The sequence below is a fragment of the Bacillus rossius genome, chromosome 3, assembly GCF_032445375.1.
Source record: "Bacillus rossius redtenbacheri isolate Brsri chromosome 3, Brsri_v3, whole genome shotgun sequence".
Classification (NCBI taxonomy): Eukaryota; Metazoa; Arthropoda; class Insecta; order Phasmatodea; family Bacillidae; genus Bacillus; species Bacillus rossius.
Window position 1 is genome coordinate 122708303 of NC_086332.1, and position 19256 is coordinate 122727558.

At 34.6% G+C, this 19256-nt stretch overlaps 1 protein-coding gene across 1 annotated transcript in view; it reads left to right on the forward strand.

The window, feature by feature from the left end:
- Nucleotides 1-273: 273 nt before the first annotated feature.
- Nucleotides 274-19256, forward strand: part of LOC134531215 (FK506-binding protein 59) — a 191665-nt gene continuing 172682 nt past the window's right edge. Inside the window, exon 1 of the mRNA XM_063366873.1 lies at nucleotides 274-410. The gene's annotated coding sequence lies outside the window, so the exon portion shown is untranslated. The remainder of the gene's footprint in view (nucleotides 411-19256) is intronic.

A 19256-nucleotide genomic window follows, 5' to 3' on the forward strand; every position in this document is an offset into this window, starting at 1 on the left:
CCATGTATTGGGCTGTGCTGTATTAAATTCACCAACTATCTGAAGAGGTTTTGTGTTATTATTCAGGCGTCCCGAGTGGCCTCAACAGCTCGGGGGGCCCTACTGCGTTGACCCCTACCTCTAGCCACAAGGCCGAACCTTCCCTGAGATCACGAACTGAACAAAATCACGTCTAAATACTCAGAGGTAGCGGGGACGGCGTCAGTAGGTTAAAGATTTTTGGGGAAATCTCTATCATTTTGGGGAAATATTTTGTCTGTTTTGGGGAAATTTTGAAAACTCAATCTGGGGACCCTGGTCTCTTCCTCCTTGGTGTTTCAGTTTGCGGCAAAACGATTGGTTTGGGTTGTCGGTTGGATATTGTTGCAGTGTCTATTGATTAGAGGTTTAGAAAACTATAATTTATCCTGGTAAGCCTAAATTGGGTAGAGAATTTATGTTGTAGAAAATGCAATGTGTTTATAGTATTACGCCTTGATCTAGGAAGTGTGCTTGCTATGACGTCCACCTGGAAAATTCTAGATCTTTCATCTGTGAATGTGACTCCAATGTGTTTTTGTCAAGCTTTTTGTTAACTTATTATTAGTTTCAATCTGTATAAACCTTTTAAATTTAAATACATTATCTCGTCAGTTTATTAGTCACAATATTTAATCTGTGCCGCAATAGTCCTACACTGTATCCGAATACCTAGGGATGCGTCCTTTAAGGTGAAATCACAATGCCCCGACACGACAGCCACGACACGACGGCACAACTGCGACAAACCCGACAAATATCACCAGTCTTTTGAGCAGTGTTCACAATACCTCGACGAAATCCAGCCGCCGGGGTGTAGCCATCGGTAGTACTTAAGTACCATTACGTACTTTACTATATTTTATATTTTGTGGTTTATTGAACACATAAAAAGATGACGCACAATATATTAAATAATGCTAACTAAAATGAGATTAGCCGGCAGTGAAACGAAAATAAAATTATTGTAGGTATAAAATTAAATGTCACGGAAATTAGTACAAGAATAGTCGGCATGGTAAATATTTACTTGGGCGGTATTTCCGAAAAAAAATGTTAAAAATCCAAAAATACCTTTATTTTATGCTCTTCAACTTCCTCTTTTCATTAAAAGTGGCGGAGGTAAGAAATTCCAAATACTTTAGGAGATATCGAATTTTTAAATTTCATCATATGTAGTTGAGCGGTATTTGCGAAAATAAATGTTAAAAATCCGAAAATACCTTTATCATATGCTCTTCAACTTCCTCTTTTCATTAAAAGCGGCGGAGATAAGAAATTCCAAATACTTTAGGAGATATCGAATTTTTTAATTTTGCAATACAAGACCTGTGGAACCATTCAAGCGGCGCCATTTTTGTTATTTTGCCGTGTGTTCGTGAATCGTGAATGCGTGATTAATAAAATGGTTGATTAGGTCAGGTCAGTTACATTATTAATACTTTCAAACTAAGCCGACATTAAAAATTATTTTGTGAATTAATTTTAATGGCTGTTTAGTTTTAAAATATTTATAATGTAACTGACCTGACCAAACAAACCCGGACAGAGGGTGAACAGTAAACAAAAATGGTCGATTAGGTCAGGTCAGTTACATTATAAATACTTTCAAACTAAGGTGATATTAAAAATAATGTGAATTAATTTTAATTATTCTTTAGTTTTAAATTATTTATAATGTAACTGACCTTACCTAACAAACCCGTAACAAAGGATGTACAGTAACAACTCACGTAAATTTTTTTGTTACTTATTACTTGCGAAACAATATCAAAATAACAAATAAGACTTTAAAATTAGAAACGTTAAAAACTCACCTAAGTTGGAGGCGGTAATTAAACACCGTTTTAAACAATAATTGAACTAAATAATCGCGTATTAGTTCATTTGAATTCTGGCCTATCACGAACAATCACGTGACATCATTATCCAATAAAAAAATAGATACTCGTACGTAAACAAGAAACAATGGTGCACGCACGCCACAGGAATGCGCTGGTTTTGTGCTGAAATTTAAAAATTCGATATCTCCTAAAGTATTTGGAATTTCTAATCTCCGCCGCTTTTAATGAAAAGAGGAATTTGAAGAGCATATAATAAAGGTATTTTCGGATTTTTAACATTTTTTTTCGCAAATACCGCTCAACTACATATGAAGAAATTTAAAAATTCGATATCTCCTAAAGTATTTGGAATTTCTAATCTCCGCCGATTTTAATGAAAAGAGGAAGTTGAAGAGCATAAAATAAAGGTATTTTCGGATTTCTAACATTTTTTTTCGGAAATACCGCCCAAGTAAATATTTACCGTCGGCATTAATTTATATGTAGACCTAACTTAACAAAGTAATTATGCTTATTTACTTTGTACAGGACTTAGTTATCGTTTAAAGCCATAATTTAAGTGGCGGTCATATTTAAAGCAAAACAAATAAAAACGAACAATGTTTACAAACAAAAAAAAATCTGGCACGAGAATACTTTACCAAGTTAGGGAAATCCGGAGATAATAGAGATTTGAGATACATTTGTTTTGTCATGTTGGCTTGATGGTTTTTGCAGCCCAACGCACGGGTTGCGCATACGCAGGAGATTCCCACGCAGTCCGGCACGACATAACTTAGAAATAGAATCTACATTTGTCAGGCTGTCGGGACGAACCAGGTTCTTATTGGCTGTTGAAAATTTTTCGTCGTGTCGGGGTCGTCGGGGCATTGTGATTCCACCTTTATACGTTCACGTCCCTACATCCCTAAACAAATGCACCCACTGTTTAAAGGATGCATTCTAAATGATGTACGATATCCGAATTGTTTTACAGCTAGAACTACCTGTTGGTTTGTCATTGTACTATGTGGATTGGCATTTTATATTCATGACATCTAAGGTGGGTCAGTAAAAAACGTAAATGAACATTCAAAATTGTAAATAATTTCGGATGATTTCAATAATTATCGTTGGGAATTGAAATATGGAAAAAAATTTGAATCGGGGACTTGTTGCTCCTACAAATCAAATTAATTTACTGTGTATGTGAATTATGTAAACATGTACTTATGGTATAAGTATTTATAAATACCATAGTTACATTTCACGTGTTCATCTTCTAGTTCGAAATCCATTTTGATTAACTATCTTGTATCACACATTAGCTCTTTAAGGGTTATGTTCACAATAACAAAGCTAAGGGATGTAGGGACGTATCAGTGGATGCGAGAGTCGCATCCCTAAAAATCTCGAATTAGTGGACGCATGAGAGGATGCATAGACATCCCTTGGGAGATTCGGATACAACTCAAAGATGGCCGCATCCATTACGATGCACTATCTATGGATCCCTTAGCTAAGTTATCCATTAGGCCACTATTCGGATACAGCTCTGGGTCAATCCACATGAAGTGGTCCAAAAAAAAATTTATTGGAAGCTTCATCAATTTTAAAAAAATTGATATTTTGAGCCTTGTTAACATTATGTATTGACAATTTAAAACTGACACAGTTAATTTTTTATTCTCACTAGTTTGATTATGGCAGCCATTTTTTTGTCATGGGGTGCGACAATTTTTACATTTACAAGGGTTCAGCTACATTGCTATATCTTGGCTCTGGTAGGCCATATCATGATGAAACCAAATCTGAGGGGTTAAGCACATTTTAAGCTACAATTCTGATGACAAACCATTTTTTTAAAATCAATCAATCTTGCCAACTTTAAAGGTTGAACTTGTGCCTTAGAATTGCAAAAATTTGCATTTTCATAAATTTTTTTAAGAGTGAAGGCAGTATCTGTTGGGCTTCAAAATATTTATGGATGTGCTTATGTAATAGTAGAGTAAATACAAATTATTTGGAGTGTGAGACTTCAATACTTTTTTTTTTTACAATTTTGTAAAAACCAGTTTTTTCAGATTTTTGCTTACTTTACGGCTTAATATCTCTGGTGGGCAGTTATCTAAAAATCTTAAATTTACACACAATTAAGTACTCCATGGTACATAACTCCTGCAAAAATTTAGACTTTGAGATTGAACTGGTTCGGAAGTTACAGCCTTGCCAAACTCGTAATTTTTTTTATTTATTTGTATAAATAAAAGCAACCCTAGTAATTTTATATACGTTCTTAATTATTTTATATATATGCTGTAAGTGCTGTACTAAGTCATAAAAAGTATTACACTAAAGTTTGTTGCCAAAACACATGTATACTATGCACAAAAATATTAATTATAACAGTCATTCTATATCACATTTTTAAACAGACAAATGATTTACGATTTTAATTTGTACCTTATTTCTTATGTTTGTTAAACAGCATTGAAATTTCTTCATATAATGATGCTGAAATGTTGTGTGAACGTCCAGTTGCTGTGGATAGCTCTGATGGACTGAGCTTCCTCAACACATTCTTAAGCGGCACCCACACTCTGTCTGCACATGACATCTTAAATGATGTTCTAGGTCCAGCTGGGTTGTAAAATTTTACGTAAATATCATTGTTCACAAAATTAACTTCTTCAATGACTCCTAGCCACCACTGTTCGTCATACACACAGGCGATAATGTCATTGTTCCGAAGATTCATGGGGATGGACTTGGTTGAAACTGGAAGATCCTCATACTCTTCTGATTTGGACGTTGCATAGCATCTCATTATAATCTCGGTGAGAGGAACAAAGCGGTGAAATTTTCGTGTTCCAGGGAGCCGTTGGCAGTTGTCGAACCTAGGTTTCAACTCTTCTTGTCGAGCGGTAATTTCCTCTTCTTTAACATATATATATTTGATACCTTTAATAGTCTGTGTAAAGTACATATACATATCTTCAGGGGAAAGAATGTGATCCTTGACTGTTCTTTGAAGACTTGCCTTTGTTACTTCCCTTTTTGTTGTTCCTCCAACACCATCACATGCATTTTTTCCATGTGATGTTGCGAAGAAATTCCACTCAGCACTAAGACCGAAATCATTCTTGTGGTGACAGACATTAATTAAATTTTTCTTATTTTTGTACTGACTTGATGATCCATCTGAGAAGTAAATTATATGTTGAACCGAAGGAACAGTGTCTTTTAAGTGTTTCATAAGATGAGATTGAAATGTATGCACTGTTGTGTTATGGTCCAAATGATCACTGATTACACAAACACATTGGGTTAGAAGTTTATCGTTTTCTTTGTAATAATACACAAAAGGATGAACAGTTGCTTGGTGATTTACCCAGTGGTAGCTCTGAATCTCGTCTTGGATAACAAATGTAAAGTTTTCTGCGAAGTCTGCAAGAACAATGCACTCTGTTTCGTTAAGTTTCTCCTTCTCTCTCAAATGCTGACTTTGAATCTTTGCTATAAAATAATGAGTTTTAAGTGAATCAAGTTTTTCAATAAGGGACAGAAAGAATTCTTCTTTTGGCTGAATAACAGTTACCATTTCAGCTCTATCTGTTGTGGTCCATTGTTGAAAAATTATGTTGTCTGGGATGGCATCACTTTCTTCAAATTCATCAAACAGAGATACTAGGGCTTCACTTCCTGGACATTTAACACATTTGCCCATCATACACTCGTAACTACTCATATCACAAACGAGTATAGCAAGTAGGTCTTTGTAATCTTTCATAAGCTTTGCACCGTCAACCATTAGCTTAACATTCTGATGATAAGTACAAACACAAACATTGTGTGTTCCCGATGATCCGGCTGTGACACACCACTTAGGTCTGAGTTCAATGAATTTTGATCTTCCAATTCTACAGTCTGGATGTTTAGATTTAAATTCCACAAACAATTCATTCAAATTGCAAAGCACCAGCCTCTTCTGCTTTTGACATTTCATGTTATTTATTTTTACAGATAAACAGTCTTTTTTTCCGGGACAAAGACGACTGTATTCATCACTTTCATAGAATTCACGGACTGTAGTAACCACCTCTGATTAGATGCCAAAACCCTTTTTCTTTCCCAACTCTGGTAGAATGCCCTGATCTTTCACTAGGTCTCTTGTCAGTTTTACCAAACGATCAGATACATTGAACTCTTGAGCTATTCTTAGTCGACTCCATGAATTTGGAAGTAAACTAATTATTTTCACTTTCATTTCTTTTCCTGCAACAGCACATTTATCCTTCAGTTTCTTGATTAATTCGTCAAACTCTTCTATAGACTCTTCACTTGCTTCTCTGTTTTCCATCACTTCATCAAAAGATTCCTCAAGATTTCTTTTCAAAACATTTGAAACTTTACTGATCTTGTCAGCTATTGCTTGTGGTCTTTTATCTAAACCCAATTTCCTTATTTTAGATGCTGGCGAAACCCCTAATTGAGTACATACATTGTCTACTTTTCCCAACTTTTCAATCTCTGTAATAAAGTCTGAATCACATGTGTCCCCTGTTCCATCATTTGCTGTCACAAATATTTTTTTGTAGCATGTAGGACACAAGGACTTACCAGGGACAAGCAGTAAATTGTAGTTTGTTTTTTTATACATGTGTTCAGGAAGTATTTCCCTAAGTCCTTTTGTGATTGCCTTTTTATGTATTTGTAAAGGATCACTGCAATACCGGCCAAATATATGGTGATATTTAATAAGATACTTAATCTCATGGTACTTACATACAGACTTAACATCACTAGAAACTTTGGTAAATATTAGCTGTTGCTGTTCTAAACTAAACACACAGATTTTCTTCAATTCCTGTTGCACTGAACCATAAACACATTTGTGGCATTGTTCATTTGTTAAATGTCCTATTGAACACTCTTTCTCCATACCGAAAAACAAAAAACCTTCATGGAAACACAAACCACCTTTCCTATACCAGAGCTGCTGGCAGACTAACAGGATGGAACAAATACCAAACCATACTAGAGCAAGTCCGTGCCTGTTAAGACCTGCACACTCCAAACAGTGGTAAACATCTCAGGCATATTTTTTTAATGTTCTTAGTCGGAGAACTCTTTTCAATTGCATAGTAAATGCCAATTTTAGGGTATTAAGATTTTTAAAAATATAATTAGAATTTATTATAGTTTCATTGTTGCAAAAAAAATGCAATTTTACACAAGTTTGGCAAGGCTGTAACTACCGAACCAGTTGAATCTCAAAGTCTAAATTTTTGCAGGAGTTATGTACCATGGAGTACTTAATTGTGTGTAAATTTAAGATTTTTAGATAACTGCCCACCAGAGATATTAAGCCGTAAAGTAAGCAAAAATCTGAAAAAACTGGTTTTTACAAAATTGTAAAAAAAAAAGTATTGAAGTCTCACACTCCAAATAATTTGTATTTACTCTACTATTACATAAGCACATCCATAAATATTTTGAAGCCCAACAGATACTGCCTTCTCTTAAAAAAATTTATGAAAATGCAAATTTTTGCAATTCTAAGGCACAAGTTCAACCTTTAAAGTTGGCAAGATTGAGTGATGTTAAAAAAATGGTTTGTCATCAGAATTGTAGCTTAAAATGTGCTTAACCCCTCAGATTTTGTTTCATCATGATATGGCCTACCAGAGCCAAGATATAGCAATGTAGCTGAACCCTTGTAAATGTAAAAATTGTCGCGCCCCATGACAAAAAAATGGCTGCCATAATCAAACTAGTGAGAATAAAAATTTAACTGTGTCAGTTTTAAACTGTCAATACATAATGTTAACAAGGCTCAAATTATGAATTTTTTTAAAAATAGTCGAGCAACCAGAGCTGGACCACTTGATATGGACTGACCCCTCTAGATTGTGCAGGCCATTTGGTGGAGGCCCGCCAGCTCCCCGGAAAATTGGAAAAATTTGATTTTTCAAACTCTTATTAACCCAACCTGCAACTTAAATTTCAACGATGGTTTTGCTAATTTATTCTAGGTTATTTTGTTATTCTTTCATAATAAATTATTTTCAGGTTAGTTTTGTAAATGATTACGATTAAATTTCCAGTAGAATCGCATCATACGTGGCAATAAAATCTTTGAATAAATATATACATATATTTTATTCAAATACGAAATTGTGAACTGAAATGGTATGGACCAGCACATGTAGTTACAAGATAATACAAAATTATATTTCCTTTTCCCATTAATGTCATTATTTAACAGAACACTATTCAAATAGAATATAAGCACGAGCGTGTGGCACTGGCGATAGCCCGGCTTGTCCTGCCTGTACCTGCCCCTGTATGTGTGAATATTGTTGGAATAGCAACAGCAAGATATCACAGTATGAACATGCAGTTTAATCCCACGACTATCAACTGTACATGAAAATGTTTCTTAATAATACATTTGCGAAAAACAAAATAATTTTACAAAGTTGATTTTAGTAAACTTGTTTTGAAAAATTTTAGTACAATTTTCATATTCTTAAGTATTTTACATATGTGAACATATTAACAATTGGAGGTAATTGTTTACAATTGGGGTGTCTTAATAAGACCAATGCCAGAAAATGGATTCATTCCGTTTCATGTTTTATTTCTTAAACACTGTAGGCACATTGAGGTATTAAAAAAAAACTCCACATGTAATTAACAATTTTAACCTATGTCTGTGCAGTAATGCAGTTGCTGCCATGCACTAGTTCCTACTGTGCTTACAAACAGTTTGCTTCAATGATGACATGGACCTTAAAATCACAACCTGTCATTGACAGTTTTGCAGTGATTTAACGAAGATGTTAGCTGAAATTGCAGAAAAATTTTAAATTAATTTATTAGTGAAACTTATTATTTAATTTTTAATCATCTTAAATACATTGTAGTTATTTTTTCAGATATCCTTATATTTGTGATTAATTAACTAATTACAAAGAGCCCATTACATACCCAATTATTGTTGTAAAATGAATAATAATTATTCCAACACTACACAATTGCTTGGATCAAGTGATAAAAAAATTTGAGAATGGCGTAGATGTCATTACCTCCCAAAAAATATGTTTATTTTTAATTTTTTTAATTTAGAATAAACATGTTTTGGTAATAACTCCAAAAGTATTAATTCATTTATTGTCTGTAATTGCAGCAAGCATATTGAACAATGTTGTAAAATATTCAATATGCACTTGAAATGGAAAACAAATTAGGATGTAAAACAGTCTTGGTGCCAGCTGTGATGTACAGACATTTAAGTCTCTGTCTTTATGAAAGCAGTCTTAGTATTCAAAAAACATTTGGGCGGTGACTACAATCAGGGCAATCTCCTGTGAAAACAGTCGCGTCCTTCCTATTAAAGCTCAATCTGTCTCTTAGCACGCGCAGTAGGGACTTTCCGCTAGGCGGCGCCTGCATTACAGCAAAGGCTACCTAAATTAAGTAACCGGTCTTAATAGTTGCAATCTTGACCACATCCGTTAGATTACAAACAAAACTATTTTCATTATTAATAAAATGTTACATTTGACAAAAGTAGTAGCAAAACAGATCTACACACATAGTCAACATAGCACTTATGATAAATGTTAATACACAATTAATCCATAAACTGTTTTTCAGAATCCAGTAGGAATTTTTAAACGTTATTAGGGTAAATAGTAAACGGGTCTTCTTGGTCAAAACATTTATTTCTTAGTATAAATCAATTTGACTTTGAATAACTCAAGTGTACTAGACTCATTATAATGGATTTATAGAATAAAAGCAAAAGAACGAATCATTTTATATTAATTTGTGGGCGCCAACAACTTCTAAGAAGTTGTAATTATGAGTAAACAATAAAAGTATTTTAATATGTCGACTTGATTATGAATAACACAATATTCGTATCGTGATCGGAAAATAACAGTTATCAATTTTCAGTGACATTCAATAACTACCAACTGATATGCATAATTTGTTTCATACCAGTAAAATAGCATCAACCTCATTGAACCTGTTTTATTGCAAGTCTTCAATCAGTGAATGTTTACTATACAAAATGAATTAATTTTTATTATCCTGACTATTCAGTAGGTAGAGCTGGGTATGTCGTGGAAAAATTCGCTAGTTCGTTAGATTAGATGACATACAACATTTAAACATTAACTCAAGTTGTCATAGACTTAAGCATTCTGGTATTGGCGAAAGGAGTATTTAAACTGATTTTACGTGATTTGAACTATTCTGTTGTGTTAGTTTTGCAAAGCTAGTAAGTTTTGCTAGATTCCTTTAAAAATATATGACCGACCTTTTGGAATAGTTCAGTGGGATAGAACTATGCATTACGGTTTCTGTCTTCGTTATACGGGAACTCAGCAACGAATATTCCGCGTCTTCATCCTTGAAACGCCTCTACGCTGTTTCGTGTCTTCGTCCTGGAAACACCTCTCCGCTTTTCTACGACTTCGTCCTGGGAACGCCTCTCGTTGTTTCCGGATGGTCTCGTACTGTCGATTATTCAGTATATTTCTTTCTTCGTCCTGGGAACGCCTCAATATTTCTTCCAATCTTCGTAGCTGTGATTCATATTCTTCATCCTGGGAACGCCTCAATGTTTCTTATAATCTTCGTATAAATCGTAATTCCTCTTCAGGTCAATAAATATTTCCAAATTATCAATATTATTAATTTCTTTATTATTTCATGCATTTTTCAAAGTATTCAAAATGTCTTAATTCCAATTTCTTCAGTAATGTAATTTCACGTCTTGCTTCTACGAAAGTTCCTATATCAATCCCCCATATTCGTTTTCTCACTTAAAATTCCAAACAACCTTTATTTTCCAGCAATAGTTTTTGTTCTACCGTCTTCGACCAATACCAGATTGTTTTACAAACTTTTAGTCATATAATATTAAACATGAAATTTGAAAATACCATCCTTATTGGTTAAACAAAATATCTCATTCCTTGAGCAAAGAAGTTTTACATTAAAAGATATAACTACAAAATTAATGACTTATGGTTCATAGAGAAATAAAGACATGTACACTGAAGTGAAATTATAAAATATGACCAGTGTTGTTAAGTAACGAATTACAAGTAATGGGATTACTTGTAACGATTACTTTTCAAGTAATTTATACTTGTAACGAGTTACATTTAAAAAATGTAATTCATACTTGTAATCGGAATACATAACATTAATTGTAATCGATACATTAAGATAATCGATACTTTATATTTACTTGCCGTTACTCTTATTCTCGGAACGTATATTGAATACAATTAAGAACAAGAACAACATACATTTTTGTATTAGTAAATTTATAATTTTACGCTTGTAGTGCTACGATCGTATGCACAACATCTATGATCAAAAATGACAAAGCACATAAGTGGCTTGTCAGGTTCTAGATATCTTTGCCTTTTTGTCTTCAGTTTGTTTACTTTTGTTGTGTCCACTACTCGCAAATGCATCGCAATCATGGATGGTATAGGTAACCGGAGTGATACTGCGACAAATTAAAATGCTGAAGAAGTCGTTAATAATGAAGATAGAATTTTTCCGTTTAGTTACCTTGATAAATATTTGGAATTATCTGGGAAACAGAGCAAAGGGAATATGTTTGTGAAGTGTAAGTTATGTTTGGGAAATAAAATACTCAGATCAGCATAGAGCACTGCTTCAAATTTAAGGAAACACATCACGGTAAGGAAACTAGATAATGAATTTTATTAATGATATGTATTAACACTGTTCTTTACACCATTTACTGACATTAGCTACTGTATTACCACGATTGTAATTGTTTTGTAAGGTCAATTCCAAAATTTAAAGAATGTTACTTTTATTACAGGTAGCTACTTTGTAACATTGCAGAACCCTGCCCTCCAATATAAATAATTTTCTTTTAAACTTCTTTTGTATGTGTAAGCAGTAATAAGTCAAATGTTTTTTGAGTGATGTATAAGTTAGGAAACAGTATATTCAGAAATTATGGATACTAGTATATGTTATTTTCACCTGCTATGTTTTTAAGAAGGTATTGATTATTTTTTTTAGACATTTTCTATCATTAGTAATTTTTATGTAATTATTCACAAATGAGCCGTTGTACTAGATATTTACCTGTTTAGGCCTACTTTTTCAGGTTTTTTCTCAATAAGTTTAATTTTGTAAAGTAATTCGTATTATAATTATTGTTCTTAAATTTTATTAACGTGTTGTAATATAATTATAAATCACGGGACTGTGTCTGGGCTTGTGTGATGGTTAGAAAGAGAGGCATGAGTGGCCTGTAAGTGGGAGTGAGAAAGGAACAGTGTTTCCCCGCCAACCGAGATAAAGACGGTAATTCCCCCCCTGTATGGGAACTGAGTGATAACTGCTCTCTCACGGTGTGGGAGAGAGAACGAGAATGGGAGTCCCCGATTTCGATGTGAAATTGAAAAGAGACAGATCAGGGGAAGCCCAGTGTTCTGTGTGTAAAAGGTTTTTTCATGTATTGTAACTCGTTCTGTGATTGGCTTGTATCTGTAAGCGTGAATGAAGAGTGCGTGTGATTGGTCGGTGAGGTCATGTGACGTCTACTCCCTGCGTGGAGGAGACAGTGGCAGGATTTCACCAATCGTCTGTCGAACGCTGGACGAGTAGGTCGCGTTCGATGGCTTCTCGCTAACTGATAATGTAATTTACGATGAGATAATTTCACGTTGGTGGTCGGAGCCAGGCCTATTATTAAATCAACCTAATTTTTTATATATTTCGTTTCGGGTATAATTAGAAATTACGGCCACCTTCGTAGGCGATTTGGCTCGGGGCGAGATTCGTTTTCGCTGGGTGCGGCCCTGTTCCAGGTCGCACCATCTTCGTATACTTGCAGTAAAACATTACTGAAGGACTTCATCTACGCTATTATTTTATTATTAAATCTCATCAAGCGAACTGAGGGCAGTTTTCGACGGGCAGATATATGTGTGAAACGAGTGAACGAAACATTGGGTTCAATTTGTTTATGCATTCTAGTTGAAAAAATAAAAACCACGAAAATAGATGCTTATATCTTTTTATTTTTGTAAGTAACGAACCGTTACAACTTGTATGAAGTCTTTTGATGTTATTCAAGCAAGTTTGTCCTCAAATATTATTCATTTAATTAAAGATAATAAATTTAATCATTACATGAAATCATTTTTTTAACAAAACATATATGTATGTACTAGCTGCCCGACCCGGCTTCGCACGGCTATACAAATGGAAAACAATTAAGCCACATCTCCCATTTACAGTAATGGTAAATTAAAAAAAAATTCAGTGAAAATTATTTACAATGCTATATAATGTACCGGAGAGAAAATGAATAGCACAGATGGTTTCCCGACTCGTGCACGCAACGTACAACTGATGTACCCGTACTTCGCTACTGCAGTCTACAGGCAGATCACTCTTGCGCCGCTCATTATACATGCCCCTCCTTGTGGGTACGCCACTGCCGCGCGATGCCCGTTGCCATGGAGACGCAGAAGGCATGAACAATGCAAAATCCTGTTCTCATGCAGACAAAGTACCCACTTTTGCCTGGTTTTAACCACCCATGGTATCTAATGTTCGGACAATGTCATCCTGCGTAACATAAGGAACATTACTGTGAAGTTTCAAGTCTGTAAAATATATGTACTTGAAAAAAAGGGCAATTTTTGATATTTAAAGTACCCGCAAAATTTCAACGGTGATGAGGACTGCACTAACAATGAAATAGTCGTTGCCATAGAGATGAATCAAGCATCAACAAAGCAACAGCCGTTGCCATGGTGATTTCCTACCAAAAACTGGACATTTTGATATATTACGCCCCCGAAACTCCCCTTGGGATCGAATTTCCGCAGAATCCGTTCTTAGTAAGCGTGTACATCACAATGTGTAACTATGCTACATTTCAAGTCAATCGGGTGTATAGTTTTAGAGATCTCGTGATGAGTGAGTCAGTGAGTGGTATTTTATCCCCTTGGGGGTAGAATTAATCAAAATGCTTTCTTAGCGGATGCCTACGTCATAACATCTACCTGCATGCCAAATTTCAGCCCGATCCGTCCAGTGGTTTGGGCTGTGCGTTGATAGATCACTATGTCAGTCAGTCAGTCAGTCACACCTTTGAGTTATATATATATTTAGAAGATATTAATGTAACAGTGTGTAAAAAAATTGAATCGTAAGTCAGTTTTAAAATGGTAGCTGAAAGTAATTGTAATTGTAATTTTACTGATTACTTCTATGTAAAGTAATTTTTACTTGTAATTAGTTACATTGTCACCACAGTAATTGTAATTGAGCCCAATTACTTTTTCCAAGTACTTTTAACAACACTGAATATGACACATTAATTAAGTTTCTCCATCTTGTTATATAAAGTTTACAAGTCCAACCTTTATAGAATGCCCCTCCGAAGAATGTCTACATTGTGTATGGTGACACTATACACTGGAGGTATTCTTCCAACAACAATAATACATTATTAACAAAATTAAACTTTAACACATATCATAGTTAAATATTTACAAGAATTAAATACAATTAACACTCAAACAAAAAACAACAAAACAATTCTCAATTTAATATGTACATGTTTTCTATTTTAAATATAGTTAAACAATTGTATCATATTTTTGTTTTGTTTTGTACGAAGTACATATATTAACATTTCACGTTATACAAATATTATGCATTCATATCATCAGTGTGTGTGTAAACAAAACAAATTTTCAAATAAATGATTACTTTGCCCCTCAAAACTTTAATGAAGGGTATGTTTGTCAATCAAGATGAAAATTTAACTCTCTATAATCTTAGGGTCTTTATATATTCTTAATTGTGTTACATTGTAATGACCTATTATTTTTCCTGTGTCAATATCTGCTAATTCGTAACAATTTTCTCTTATAACCTTAGTTATGCGATAAGGACCTTCATATAGTAAGAAAAGTTTCTTTGTAACCAATTCCCAAAATTGACTACTGTAGTTAGTTCTCTTTAGTACTAAGTCGCCGCAAGATAAATTAATTTTGTTTGCAGATTTCGGTCCTCTTCTGCGCGTGTCGGCGGCAGCTATTAAATGTGCTTTTACCATGTCTTGAATTTCTTCCAGTGTTTCTTCCAGATCCTTTTTCTCGTTACTCGGTAGTGCTGCAGTATGTTTAGACAATATCACTTCAGGAATTAGAGTAGATCTCTGTCCAGTAAGTATTTCATGCGGTGTTAAACCTGACGAACTATGCACTATATGGTTGATCACGCATTCAATGAAAGGAATTTTATTCCTCCAACCAATATGTGATTCGTGGCAAAACGACCTCAGCATGTTCCCTAAAGTCCTCATTACGCGCTCTACCGGGTTTCCTTGAGGATGTCTTATAGAAGATGTGGTAGGAATAACATTTAATTTCTTCAATCCTTCCTGCCAAATTTTTCCTGTAAATTGTGTACCTCGGTCTAACAAAACGGCACTCGGTTGTCCAATTTCATTTATGAATTGTTTGACTTTTGAATATACAATTTTACCGGTGGCGTGAACTATTGGATATAACTTAGTATATTTTGAAAATATATCCATCATGACAAATATGTATGTTACTTTGGCTGCAGAACTCGGTAGTGGTCCAAACAAATCCACTGACACTAACTTCAATGGCACTTCGGGAATGATAGATTGTAATTCGCCTACCATTGTCTTGTGTGAACTCTTGGTTCTCTGACATAGATCACAGTTGAAGATGTGACCTTGGCGACAGTTTTCTGTAAGTTTGGCCAAAATATTTGTCTACTCAATGACACTGCTAATTTTTTTGATCCGATGTGTCCCCAAATTTCACGAGTTCCTCGAATTAATTGTAAGATTACTTGCTTAGGTATAACTGGTTTCCATTCGTCTTCAAATTTCTTTTTGTTGTGATTTTTATAAAATAGAATACCATCCTCCAAAATACAATATTTCAAATCTATTTTGTGAGTTATTTCGGTATCTTGTAGCTTACTCGTTTTTAATTTACAAAAATCATCTTCGACTTGTAATGTTCCTAAATTTCTGACAATGTTTGTAAGCAATTTATTTTGTTTAAATTTATCCGCTAGCATATTCGCTACTATATATTCCTTCGTGCGATTCTCGTGTGACGGTACATCGGAAGATAAATATGGTATTCTGCTAAGGTAATCAACAACCAAATTTTCCTTACCCTTAATATGTTGGATGTGTATGTTGAATTCTTGCATGAGTAAACTCCATCGAGTTAATCGACTGCCAAAAATGTTTCCAGTTTTTAAACATGTCAGTGCTTGGTGATCGGTTAGTAATTTAATTCGTTCGCCTAAGAGTAAGTCTCGAAATTTTTGTAAGGACCAAATGATGGCTAAAGTCTCTTTTTCGGTGACAGTGTAGTTTCTTTCAGCGCTGTTTAACGTTCTACTGGCCATAGCTACCGCCTTTTCTACTCCAGTTTCGTCCAATTGTGCTAATTTCGTACCCAAAGCATAATCAGAAGCATCTGTATATAATAGGAATTCTCTTCCTTGTACTGGATGGTATATAACTTTTTCTTTAAGAAAAATGGCTTTCAAATCTTTGAATGCTGTCTGTTCGGTTGTTTCCCATTTCCACGCTCTATCCTTCTTCAACAAGCTAAATAGTGGTAAAGCCACCTGTGCGATTCGGTTATCATAGTTTCGATAGAATCAGATAACTCCTAGGAACGTTCTTAGTTGGTTTACATTTTTCAGAACAGGAAAATTTGTTATGGCGTGTAGCTTATCGGACGATGTTTTAATGCCATCTGGAGTAAGTATATGACCTAAGAATGGTAACTCCTGCCTACAAAACATGGACTTAGATAGTTTAACAGTCATGCCTGCTTCCTCCAAGCAAGACAAAACTAAGTGGATGTGTTCCAGGTGTTCTTCAAAACTGGTAGATGTAATCAGTATATCGTCCACATAGGCTCGTGCGAAACTTCTACATGCTGGACCTAGTGTTTCATCTAAACATCGAGTGAATTCTGCAACAGCATTACAAAGTCTGAATGGCATCACTTGAAAAACATATTGGTAGTTCTTGAATAGAAAAGAAGTATACTTTTGAGAATTTTCTTGAAGTGGAATTTGCCAGTAGCCCGCAGATAAATCTAAGGTAGTAAGAAATTTTACGCCTTGATATAGTCGTAGTATATCACTCGTAGCATGTGGACTCTCTCGATCTCGCAACGTAATTTTATTAACCTCTCTAGCATCTAAACATAACCTAACCGTTCCGTCCTTTTTTCTAACACAAATGATTGGGTTTGCGTAAGGGCTAGCTTCTCTTTTTAGGACTTTCCAATCTAACATTAACTGTAAGTACTTCTCAGCTTCGTCTAAATATTTGGCCGGAATGGGATATGATTTCTTGTGAAAAGGCTCTCCTTCCTTAATTTCAATTTTAGCTTGGTATAATTTGTTTAATCCGGGTTTGTCAGAAAAAGTTTCCCTATGTAATAATAAGACTTCAAATAAACATCTTTTTAATTTTTCGTCATTTAATGAGATCCCTAACGTAGCATTCTTCAAATCTGCCTCTGAAGCTATTAAATCATTAGTGGTAATACAACATATTTGTGCTTCTTTTTTTTTTCTTCTTTAATGTGCTTAAACAATGATCAGTAAATTGCCAATTTTCCGCAGTGGTTGATGACAATCCGTCGTCATTAGTAGTCACTAGCCATCCTCCAAAATCTAATATAACTTTGAATTTAGTTAGAAAATCAGTACCTAGAATAATGGATTCGCCAATCCTTTCACAATTAGTACTGGTACTAACTTAGTTGTTCCAAGTCCATTCACTTCTAATAATGTCTGTTTGTTGATGATCGGGCTAAATTTAGTAGTCACACCTATGATCTTTAAGTTCGGTACTGGCAGAATAGATAATTTTACACCTGTACTTTCAATCATTTTGACACAGTCAGAACTGATGCAAGAAATTTCAGCCCCGCTGTCTAATAATATTGGAACTTTTACTCCGTTTATCATTAAAGTGATTTCAGGGCATAAAGCTTCTTTGTCGTTAATCGCGGTTTCATCACTTGTTTCATCGCTTAAAAATTCCCTGTCGTTGTTATTCAACATAATAGTGTGTAACTGTTTAGAATTCCTTCCCATTGACATATTCACCGTTTTCCCGCTAAAGTTATTTTTGACTCCATTCTCTAGTTTTGGGTTAGACGTTCGGAGTCTATCCTCTCTAACCCTACTTAGTTTAACGGTTGTGTATGTTGGTTAGCCTCTTGTGAATGCCATGTCGCGTTTGAATTAAAATCACGGTTGTTAAAACCCATTACATTACTTCCTCCTTGTACGTTGTGATGTGTTGAATTTTCAAACATAAGTTTCGGGTTTGGTACCCACACTGGTGTTTTACCTACATTACATGTGAATTGATCCCTTGGTTTGTTTCCTTGTGTCGGAAATATTGTATTCGTCTGTTCCTGTGGAGTATTTTCAACTGCATGCACATCTTGTGTCATCTGTGTCACAGCCCCTCCTGCGTTCTGTGTGTTTTTACAGCAGTCGTCATTTCTTCTCCAATTTCCCTTCATTTGTTGTCTTGAAACATTATATTTCCTATCTGATTCCTGATAATTATTCTTATTATAATTCTGGTTACCATATTTCCAAAAATTCCTCCTATTGTATTGATTTCTGTCATACCAATTTCGTTTATAATTATTGAATCCCAATGTGTTAACTCGCGGTGGTCTCTGTTCTCCTGTATTTTCAAATTTTCTTTGGTGCCAATTTGAATACAGAGGTACATTCGGTTTAATATTATTACAATTTTCATTTGGTTCTCTACGTTCGTATGTTTCCCTGTTTGCCGTCGTTCTATCTAGCTTTTCAAGTTTGTCATACACTTAATAGTTGTTCCTTAAATTCTACAATATTTGAAAATTGTCTACCCGCAAACTGTAATTCGTATTTAATAGGTAGTTCTGATAATATTGGTGCAACGAACTCCGCATCCTCCATTCTGCAATCTAAATACCTGGTTCGTTCGTACATTTCACTAACATGTGCTTCTAAACTTTTATTTTTCTTGTCGAATTTTTCTGCATGTAACTGGATTCTTAGATTACTCTGAACCCTAGTATTCCAAAATTGTTGTGTGAATAATTTCCTAAATATTTCATACTCTGTAACAGTATCTTGTAACATTTCCCACCAAAAGAAAGCTGTATTCTTTAAACAATGACTCACACATTTCAACTTATCTGCTTCGTGTAGTGCGAAAGTTTTACAATATTCTTCAAATGCTCTCAAAAATCGCATGGGGTTTTCCGTGCTAATCCCGGAGTAAGTTGGTATACT